Below are 11,742 nucleotides of genomic sequence, written 5' to 3' on the forward strand. Positions count from 1 at the left end.
GCATGGTCCAGGAAGCCAAATAAGGAAGCGATTGCCAGAAAGAGGGAGAGATTTGGTGTCAAGATCAGGTGGATAAAGCACAGATAGATGGAAGAATTATGTTATACGTGAAGTAGAACACGGAAGTCTTGAGTGAATGAATCAAGGAGAAAATTGAGAAGGGGTTTTGGGAGAATGAATGGAGTTCATTCTTTGAAGAATGTAACTGCAATCGAGGACAAAAATTGCAGGGGGGCTGGGAATATGACCTAGTGGCAAGAGTGCTTGCCTCATATACATGAGGCCCTGGGTTCGATTTCCAAGCACCACATATATAGAAAATGGCCAGAAGTGGTGCTGTGGCTCAAGTGGCTGAGTGCTAGCCTTGAGCGGGAAGAAGCCAGGGACGGTGCTCAGGCCCTGAGTCCAAGGCCCAGGACTAGCAAAAAAAAAAAAAAAAATTGCAGTGATCACTGGAGGTTAAGATGAAGAATCAAGAAAGGTTTCTTTCCAATGGAAAAATACTTCATGTGCAATTTCAATCTGATCCAGAATGGAAGGGGAAATTAATGGTGGAGGAAAGAAATGGTCAAATGCTGGTTGTGTTCTTGAATAGACAAGATGAGACATTAAGATGGGAGGACAGAGCACTTGGCTCATTGAACTTGGTCCCAGGAAAATTACAGTTGAATTATTTAGAGCCTTCTCAGCAGATTAATGTCGGTCAATGATAGAAGATGATTCATATCCATTATTTTGATGTATGATCGGCTATTCATGAAATTTTTTGCTGAGCCAGGTTTCCGTTTGCCTAAAAGGATACAAGTGAAATATGCAGATACATGATTAAACACTGCAAGGGAAACTTGAAAGTAGGAAAGCTGTGCTTGGGTTTGAAGAGTGACATCAAATTAGGAAGCTCCTTTAAAATCTTGGGCAACAACTTGTGTTTTTTCCCATTTCTTTATTGTTAAAGTGATGTATTGAGGGGTTAAAGTTTCATATGTAAGGCAGTGAGTACATTTCTTATCCACCTTGTTACCTCCTCCCTCATTTACCCCCTCCCAGTCTCCCCCTCTCCCCATGCATTATACAATTGGTTTACGCCATATAGTTTTGTAAGTATTGCTGTTGCATTGGATTGTCTTTTTATCTTTTGTCCCTCAATTTTGGTATTCCCTTTCCCTTCCCTATTCCAATACACATATGTACAGTATCAAGGGTACTAAAATCAGTTACAGTGATATCAAGGATAAAACCATGGGAAAGAAAGACAAAAGAAAAAGGGCATAATTTCACATGGTATGTTGAAAATAACAACAACGATATACCACTTCTTTTCATAACTTGGAGTTTATTTCGCTTAGCATTGGCTTATGTGTTCATTTAAGGTTAATAGGTGTTGAATAGAACCTAGAAAAGGAAGTTAATGAAATAGGCAATTTCTGTAACAGAATACTGGCAGAGAACTTCCCAAATATCCAGAAGGATAGGCCATCCAGATACAAGAACCCCAATCAGACAAGACCAGAGTTTGCACCCAGTGATCAACCCCACCAGGACGGTGCTCATGTTAAAGTCTAAGAAGAACTACTGTAGAATGCAGTATATTCTTTATAAAATACTCTTGCCATATAAAGACATACAACAATGAGTAAATGTTCTTCACAACCAATAGCATGCACTATGAAAGACTCTTAGGAAACTGGAGAACAGGAAAGCAATAGACCAGACTCCATCATCAATAGGCTAAATTGTTTATTGCCAGTGAGGGACATAGACCCTTCCCTGGGTTTGGAGGTTGTGCAAGGGACTGGATTGGGGGTGCCTTATATAGGTCTTAAACAGGAAGCAGAAAAAATAGGCTATGGTCTCTTGCGGGCTCAGGGTGCTGTTCTTAGCCAGGCCCAGGTGGAAGGCTAAGCCTGGAGTGATGAAGAATTTTGGCTGAATCCCAGGTGGGAATGGCCTACCTGCAGGCAAGCAGGTGAGGGCCTACCTGGTCCAGGAAGACGGTGCAAGTCATTACTTGAAGGACAGCCCAAGTTTTATATTTTGACAAAAAAAAAATTTTAATCCTGTGCCCACCATGCAAACACTTACCATGGCAAAACCCCAAGCATTATGACTTGCCTTCTTAAGCCACGGTCATCTCACCTGTAGGGGGGGGGGGGCTACAAAAGTTCCATTTGCAAAGTCCTAGAAGACCATAAATGATAACAAATATGAGCAGCAGGCTTCTTTCTTGTCAGGAGTCAAACTTGCAGCTAAATTCTTCCTGACCTCTGGCTGTGTTTTCAAGGACGTGCAAGGACATGGCTTAATGGAAAATTGGAAATGCTTTCCTATGTCTGCCATGAGTCCATTCTTATGTTAACCAAACTCATCCTGTCTTAGCTACCATCAGGTATTGCTCTGGGGTCCATTCTTATGTTAACCAACCTTACCCTGTCTTAGCTATGTCGGGTACTGCTAACTCCAAGCCTTTTTGTGTTCTGGAATTTTAAGCCTATGCTGTTTCCTGGTTTTCAAACTGCATATGTCCTGGAAGTTAAGAATAAACCTGGCTGCAGTCTCGAGTTACAATCTCCCGTACCCCATCTCCGCCTCTTGTCTTTTTTCTCTTGTCTTATATTTTTCCTTTCCTTTAATCCTCGCCCCCCTCATTCAGGATTCCCTTTTCACTGCCGGCCGGCTCGGCAGAAGTGGCGCCTGAACAGGGACCTGTACACCTGGGACGATGGCAGAGGACCCCCGCTCAGGTAAGGACGTCTGATCACTTGGAAAGGAGAGCGGGAAAGAGATATTCAGGAGTAAGAAATTATGGGACTAAGTATAGGCTGCATGTTATACGTTCAGGCCCCCAAAGGCATGCTTCATGCCCGGGCAGTGAAAGTTGGCCAAAGTCACTTAGAACGTACTTTATTGAGGAAGCATGCCCCCAGTTCCCGGAGGAAGGAACCAATAACTTAGAAACTTGGCAGAAAATTGGAAAAAAGATTCAGGAACATTATGATGCAAATGGCCCTGAGATAACTCCAGTGGATGCTATTATTCTTTGGTATCTGGTCCAGATTGCTTAGATCCTAGACATGAATAGATTAAATTCAATCAGTCAATTGGAGAAACTGAACAGGGACCTGATGAGTGTTGCCCAGCCCCGGGAGCATATGCTGCTGCCCGGGAAGAGCTGAGAAAATTAATAATATCTGAACCCAACGGGGCAGATATTAAGGAAGACTCGGATGGCTCAGACACTGAGGAGAAATTATGCAATGAGCCTACTGAAAATAGATTGACCCATGTTGAGAATATGTTTAAATCAGTCATAGCCCTATTGTAACAGCTTCACCCAGAACAACAAACTCCTTTAAAGGTAGGTACTGGTGAGCCCCCAACCGACAGTCCTGGAAGACTTACAGCTCTCCTAGGTGCAGGCTGCTTGCAGAGTGGAGGGACCTGAGGCTAGGGAAATGCTAACTCCACCGAGGTAACTTCTCCTGACCGAGCGCTCTACTTCCATCCACCACGACATATTTGAAGCCCCAACCAGGGTGAGTGACCATTAGTCTGGAGCTTGGATTTTCCATAAAGCCACTGGGCTAGGTCAAGGGGATCAGCAATTGTGGGTGTTTGGAGTCAACTGATCTCTAGTTCAGCTCCGCTGGTCGCTCATCACGTGGGGGACAGTCTAAAATGCTTCAGGAAAGCTGCTCAAGTTTGAGCCCAATCCTACATATTTGGAATATTTTTGCAGGACTTACCTAACTTCTATGAGTGCTCAGGCAGATGAAGTTTTCTCTGTCTCTTTTTCTGCCTCTCTCTAAATTCTGCCTGCCTGCCTGTGTCATAGGATGGGCTGGTGCTAATTTCCAAAGATACCAATATTTGTTTAACATCTGCTTTGAAAGACTCAAAAAAAAAAAAAAGGTTTTCTGTTCTTGTTATTGATGAGTTTGGGGACTCAGTTAAATCCTGCTTGTTTGGCTAAATCGTCAGCTTTCTCTAGCATTGAGCATGTGGTCGACAATAGGATTGGTTGGAGTGGAAGCCTGCCTGTCCCCCAGGTGACAGGCATGCCAAAGTCCTGGAGGCTGGACAGAAACTTGGGTTCTCCAGTTCCCGGTAACCCTGCACCCACTCTGAACTCTGTAACTATGGCCTTGCATTTCAAAGGTGCCTTGCAACTCAAATGCTGGAAGATGAAAGTGTCTTTTCATGAGCTTGCTGTCTGTGTTCATGTCCTGTCTCCCATAAGCTCCCCATGGGAGCTAAACTGTTTTCTCAAAATGTGGCTTTTCGGATAATCTGATAATTTTGGTTTGCTGAAAATGTTTTTTGTTTCTGTTCTTTTTTGTTTGTTTGTTTACTAACTAACCACATGGTTCTAGAATATAGGCAAAATAATGTCATTTGCCACTGGAATTCCAGAAAACTTACATGGCCAATTAAAGAACAATTCTAAGCACACCCCAAAGCTTGTGCACACTGTTTGTATGTGTATGTATGTATGTATGTCTATGTCTATCCGTTGGTAAAACTTAAAAACAAAACAAGAAACAGGTTTTAAACCCAAACTGATCATGTTTGGGTGCAAGCAAATGTGTCTAAAAAACACTCCAAAAGGTTCTATTCAAGAGTACACCTAATCCTGACAATTCTTTGATATAGACTAAGATTTTGCTTCTCCATTTTTTTCTTTTCTTTTTTTTCCCCCTATGCTCTCATAAACTCTTTAAGATCAAGGGACCAGAGTCATTTTGGAACAACTGTACAAATGTGACTATTAACCTAAATTTTCCTGACCCAAAATTAACATTTTGCTTTATAGGATGCAGGTTGACATGTGTGCTAGCTGAGTAGACCGTGGCAGTCTGTGGCCACAGGAAGCTGCCTCCACATTTGGCTCCTAAACTGCCTGGTTTGCTCAGGAAATCTAGGAGTCCTGTGAGGATTTTGACAGGCCCAGGCTGTCAAAGGCTACTACCCTGTCTCTGCCTGTCCCCAAGATTAGAGTTGGGTTTATAGCAGGCCTATCATGACAGAGTTGCAACCGAGACTTATTCCAAGGTTAAAAGCATCAAAGTTGTGTTTGGTGACCACAGAGTTGCACTGGGGTAGCATTGGTGTCTTCTCCCTCCATGACTCAGAAACTGTCCTGGCTGCTACAGAGAGCAGACTTGGTTGGCCTTCAATCTGTGTGGATTTTGTGACTAGGAAGATGGTTAAAGGCCCAAGCTTCTAAAATCTGTTTGAAAATGCCTTTAACCAGTCTGTGTAGAAATTTACAGGCAACAAGCAGGAGGTATGACAGCCTATCCAGGGAACTCTGAGATGCTACTACAGCCTGATCCAGATGCAAGCCATCTCTCCTGCTGGCCTGCTAATTTGGGGTGGAAGACACAGCCACTTCAGATCCACTGAAGCTGAGACTTTTGATGTTATTCATTTGTTTTCTCTTTCACGTGCCAGTAAGGTAAGGTTAAATAATATGATTTGATTTAATGGCACATGGATCCATTCAGTCTGCTGTTCTCTAAGTGTTACAGCAGAACTCTGGAAAGTATTTGTTGGTCATATTTGAGGTCCTTACTGTTTTACTAGTCAAAAATTACAGATTAAAACTTCTCTTTTGTGTACTTTACATGATTTTCAAAAATTTCTGGGAGATATTAATTGGCTTCGCCCTTGTCTTAAATTATCCACAGCTGAATTAAAACCCTTATTTTATCTATTAAAGGGGGACCCTAACCCTACATCTCCCAGACAAATGACAACGTAAGCAGCTAAAGCCTTAAGCATAGTAAATCCTGCCATTTCTTCCCAACATGTAAATTATATTCATTACTCAACCCCTTGGGAAGCATATATTTGAACTATGCCTCATTCTCCAACAGCGGTCCTCTGGAAGAAGGGACCCCTTTTATGGCTTTCCTTGCCTGCTACTCCTTCAAAAGTGTTAACTCCCTATTATAAATTGGTGGCCACCTTAGTTCCATATGTTCCATGTGGATTCTTGTAAGTATCTTGGATGAGATCCACAGGCTATTTACATCCCCTATACTTTACAACAGCAAGAATGGCTTTATATACATTGTGATTCCTGGGCCATTGCTTGGGCCAATTTTATGGGCACAATTTCACATCATTGCCCCTCCAACAAATTACTTCACTTTGCCTCTTGTTTCCATTAAGTGAGGGTAGTGCTATTACAGACGAGGCTACTCAAATTTTTCTCACTCAAATTGACTTAGCAAAGCAATCACATGCTGCCCACCATCAAAACAGTCGTGCATTACATCAGCATTTTCATATCTCACGTGAGGCGGCTCGTCAAATTGTGAAAACTTGTCCCAACTGTACTACCTTCCTACCTGTGCCCTCCAATGGCATTAACCCTCAAGTTTTAGTGGCCAACCATGTTTGGCAAATGGATGTTACCCACATTCTCTCTTTTGGACGGCTCCGCTTTGTCCATGTTACCATAGACACTTACTCTAATTTTATTATGGCTACTCCTCTTATCGGGGAAGCTATCAAACATTGTATCTCCCATGCCTTACACTGCTTTGCTACTATGGGACTTCCTAAACATATTAAAACTGATAATGGTCCAGGATATGTTGAACAAGCTTTTCAAACTTTTTGCAAATTTTACCAAATTGTTCACTCTACAGGAATTCCCTATAATCCTCAAGGTCAAGGAATTGTTGAATGGGCCAACGGTTTGTCAAAACACCAAATTTCTAAATTAAAGGGGGGAATTATACCCCCTCTCTCGTGTTAATATTCTTTCTCTTGCTTTATTTGTACTACATTTTTTTTTAATTTGGACTTTAATGGCCTTTCCAAAGCACAACGGTTCTGGGAAAAGAGAGAGCAAAGAGCTTTTGCCCAAGTTAAGTGGAAAGATCCTTTAACAGGTGATTGGCACGGGCCCGATCCAATATTGACATGGGGTCGAGGACATGTCTGTGTTTTTTCACAGGATGAAAATGATACCCGCTGGCTACCTGAGCATTGCATTAGGATTGTGGAAGCTCATCAGAATGATACAAGCGCTGACCCACTGGGCTTACATGCCAGATCCACCAATTGTACACCCTGTGACTTGGGAAGGAGCTGAGGTGTTCATCCATGTCAACAGATCGGCATATGGTACAGCTCCAGATCCTTTTGTCCAACACGTTAAAATGGGAGACTTTAGAGCTTCTGGCATTGGAACCCCGTTATGTTTTACAACTGACTCCAACAGTTAAATTCCAGGCTGTACTGTAATGCAATCCATAAATCATAGAATTTGGATTCCTGATAATAATCAAGTATATAATATACGAATTACTTCATTGCCTACTGGGTTTCCTGTACATGCTAATTCTACATCATCCTTCATGATACCTCGCTGCACCAACTCTTCTCAAATTGTAGAATCCACAGGAGAACTGCACCCCATAAATTGTAGACATGAACATCCTTTTATAACCAATATCTCAGGAACTAATTCTCAATTGATGGACTGGTCAGGAGCCAATCTCACCAACAAGTACAACCCAGGTTTGTGGTGGATGAATGGACACCCTCAACATCATGTCTGGATGTTAGTGGCTGCACTACATAATATCTCCTGGCCCACTTCTTCTTCTTTAAAAAATATTATGAGTTGTGTAACACCTCCTTATGCCATTATGTATGGACCTTTTAATATTTCTACAGGAGCCATGTAATTCAATGTTACTTGTACCAACTCTTCTTTTACAAATTGCTTGTATAGTGTTCTTCCTGATTCTGTAACTGTTATTAAGCAGCCTCCATTTGTCATTCTTCCTGTGAACATATCTGAAGCTTGGTATGAAGAAACAGGTATTCAAGTGTGAAAACATTTAAAAGAGCTCATGCGCCCTAGATGATTTGTAGTGCTATTAATAGCAGGCATTGTAGCCTTTATTTCCTTAGCTGCCTCTGCTGCTGCAGCTACTGTGGCTTTAACACAAAGTGTGCAAACAGCTCACTATGTTAATCAGCATGCTCATAATACTACGCAAGCCCTGCACTTTCAAGGCAGGATTGATGATAAGGTAGAACAAAAATTAGAAGCATTGTATGAATCTGTGTTGTCTCTGGGAGAACAAATCCATGCTTTACAAACTTTGTAACGGGTGTGCTGTCATGCTCAGTTTGACTTTATTTGTGTGACCCTCCATAAATATCAAGCTATCCTTGGGAACAGGATGTAGCACATCTAAATGGCATTTGGCACCATAATAATTTGTCCTTATATCTCTTTCAACTCCATAGGCAAATAGCTGGACTATAGCAAGCTTCGCCTCTGGACTCTAAAGTGGCAGAAACAGCAAAATAACTGTTTGAACAACTTCAACGGTATATCCCTTCCTTGACTAACAATAAGGGGCTGCTAATGACATTGCTCGGCCCAGGGATACTTTTGCTGATGGTTTTCCTATGCCTTCCTTGCATTGTATGCATATTGCAAAACTCTTTCATGAGTTTAGCCAGTCAGCCTCATAAGGTCAAGCTCCAAGTGAATGAATTTTTCCCCCAAGAGGAACTGCAGCCAGAGACGGGTTAGAGGGCGGGGCCAGTTTGACCGACCTAAGACAGGGCCTACAGCTTTGCTCTGAAGAAAATCCCAAGGAAGAGTAAGGCAGGCTAGGTGACCCACCCCACCTAAGACAGGCAGGTTCGCTTCTGTAAACAAAGACGAGGGAGATGTCAGGAGCCAAACTTGCAGCTAAATTCTTCCTGACCTCTGGCTGTGTTTTCAAGGACGTGCAATGACATGGCTTAATGGAAAATTGGAAATGCTTTACTGTGTCTGCCATGAGTCCATTCTTATGTTAACCAAATTCATCCTGTCTTAGCTACCATCAGGTATTGCTCGGGGGTCCATTCTTATGTTAACCAACCTCACCCTGTCTTAGCTATGTCGGGTATTGCTAACTCCAAGCCTTTTTGTGTTCTGGAATTTTAAGACTATTTCAAACTGCCTATGTCCTGGAAGTTAGGAATAAACCTGGCTGCAGTCTCGAGTTACAATCTGAGGCTGCAGACCTCCCGTACCCCATCTCTGCCTCTTGTCTTTTTTCTCTTGTCTAGTATTTTTTCCTTTTCTTTAATCATCTCCCCCCCCCCCCATTCAGGATTCCCTTTTCACTGCTGGCTGGCTCAGCAGACTTTCTTATACCTCCAAACTGTCAAGAAGTGTGTGTGTGTGTGTGTGTGTGTGTGTGTGTGTGTGTGTGTGACTAATTCTTACTGTGTTATGTCATTTGTTATGAATTACCTTAGAGATAGGAATCACGCTTTTCCATGAGGTCAGAGATCTCAAGCATCAAAATATCTTTGATTCTTGTGCATATAAACCAATTATTTTGTTTAATTGTTTTTGCATATCTATCTATCTATCTATCTATCTATCTATCTATCTATCTATCTATCTATCTATCTAAGGAGAGTCGAAGAATTGAATATTATTTGAAAATTTCCTCCTTTGAGCTGGCACTTTAAAGCATGAAAGAGCTACATATGTGTAGTGCAGTGTGCAGTGTGGCTGTCAATATTGATGAGAGGAAGTTTCTGAGATTTCTGCAGAGCCAGCCTTGTTTAGGTGAGTTGACACAGTTTCCCTAACATGCCTTCGGTCTCTGCAGTCTGCTCACACAGGGAAAGGAAAGAAATCAACCCCCATCCTCCTCCTTCGGCTTACCCAATCACTGATGGAAGAGCTGTCTATGGGAAACACCTTTTACTGTTTGTATCAGCCTGGGAACTTGAACTCAGGGCCTGGATTTTGGCCCTAGGCCTTTCTGCTGAAGGTTAGCACCTTACCATTTGAATCCCAGTCCCAGTTCCGGCTTTTGGAGATGAGAGTCCCGTGACTTTTCTTCCCCTGCGGTTGTGGAATCTCAATCCTGAGATCTGAGTACCCGGGCGCCTTCGAGAACTGCAGGGTTGGGAGCACGGCCAGAGGGTCTGCTTCCAAAGATGCCAGTGAGAGGGAGCCAAGTTTACCGGTGCTAACACAGCTCCCGATGAGCCTCAGCAGCCCCAGCTCATGTTCCACTTTGAAAGAGGAGAGAGATCATATCTGCTAGAACAGCTACAATCCGGAGGGACACATGGAAACTGTGCCAGAATAAGCCCAAGTTGACCTGCAAAGACGAATGCTGGAAGCCCAGAAATGATCAAAAGCCCTTACCTCAGCAGGATTAGGGGAATGAGCTCATTCTCCAAAACACCAGTGGGGAGAAAAGGAAGCAACCTGTCACGTGGCTGAAGAGCACAGCGGTGAAGATGAGGATGAAGATGAACACGCAGGTGATATCGACATGGCAGAACTCTGACCCTAAGAGACAAATTGCAGTCCGGAATCTGAGGATTCGTAGAGGACACGGCAGAATATTTGAGAAACTTAGGTCCACATTCGGCCTACTATGACCCCAAACCCCACGCCATGAGGGGAAATCCTTAGGCCCATGCAGGAAAGCATCTACACAAAGTGAGGGGCGCGAAGGATTATTTCATCCCATACAGAGCAAAGGCCATGGCCATGGCCCAGACACAGGTGTTTGCTTGGGAGGCCGGTGACCAGGGCTCAGAGGTGCATCTGCAAGGCAGATCCGATGAAACTAGAGCTGTTGTTTAAGTCTTTCCAAGTCAAAAAAAGAAGGCTTCAAAGGACAGCAGAAAGCAAGCCTCCTGAGAAATTCTGGTGGCCAGGAGCACCTAGAAGCTCCTCCAGCTGAGCTGCCCTTAGCCCAGACAGCAAGCTACTTGGAGTACTCAAGGAACAGGTGGCCATCGAGGGGCAGGAGTGGTCGTTGGCCTGTGCTACGTATGAGGAGGACGGGAAGATGCACATCCACATTCACATCTGGGGATCCTCCTGGAAAGGAGGCCGCCGGGGACACAAATGCTGCCATGCTTTGATCAAGTATTCCCATTGCACTGGAGATGGAAAACTCTGAGCAGCGTGGAATAAGTGAGGAGAGTGGAGGAGAGTGGGAGAAGAAGCCACAGACGCACACAGAGATATACCAAGAAAAACTGAAGGCAGATAAGAACAGGAAGAAAAAGAAAAAAGCACCATAAGAGCAATTCCAACAGAGAGCACGGAGAGACAACACAGGAGACATTGACAAAGACCCCGAATGCCGAGGAGGCCTGCCTGCTCCATCTAAGGAAACCATGAGCACTGACCAGAGAAAGCGGCCCTAAAGCAGCATAGATGAAACTCCGCAGCCCACGAGGAGGAAATGGAGGCCGGCAGAAGGAAGCGCCAGAGGCCAGAGGACCCAACAGCCTCTCTCCTTGGACAGCAGGGGTCATAGAAGGCTGTCCAGGACACAGTCCAGCATATTCCGGCGGCTTCCCACCCACCATCCTAGATAATAAATAAAAATAATTAAAAACAGCAACTGGGTCTCTTCTTGTTGTCGGACTATAATAAACCTCTCAGAAGTCTCAAAGTAATTTCATTCCTTTCCACAGTAAGAAACAAAAGGGATTGGAAGTAGTGATGTAGAAGGCAGGCTTGGCACCCTGTGGAGTATCTTCTAAGAGCAGACTATGGTGATCCATGCTTGTAATCCCAGAACTACAGTCCTTGAGTATGGAGGATTCAAAGTGCAAAGCCAGCCTCGGACACATAGGGAGACCCCCATCTCCAAAATACGCAGAAACAGAAAGGGTTCTACTTAACAGCTATATCTCACATCCTATTTCTGGATTTTTATCTGTTGCTAA

General features: G+C 43.6%; 1 pseudogene; it reads left to right on the forward strand.

Moving 5' to 3' along the window:
- Nucleotides 1–2,719: 2,719 nt before the first annotated feature.
- Nucleotides 2,720–11,327, forward strand: LOC125367016 (annotated as a pseudogene).
- The last annotated feature ends 415 nt before the right edge of the window (nt 11,328–11,742 follow it).

Source organism: Perognathus longimembris, chromosome 18 (genome assembly GCF_023159225.1).
Source record: "Perognathus longimembris pacificus isolate PPM17 chromosome 18, ASM2315922v1, whole genome shotgun sequence".
Lineage (NCBI taxonomy): Eukaryota > Metazoa > Chordata > Mammalia > Rodentia > Heteromyidae > Perognathus > Perognathus longimembris.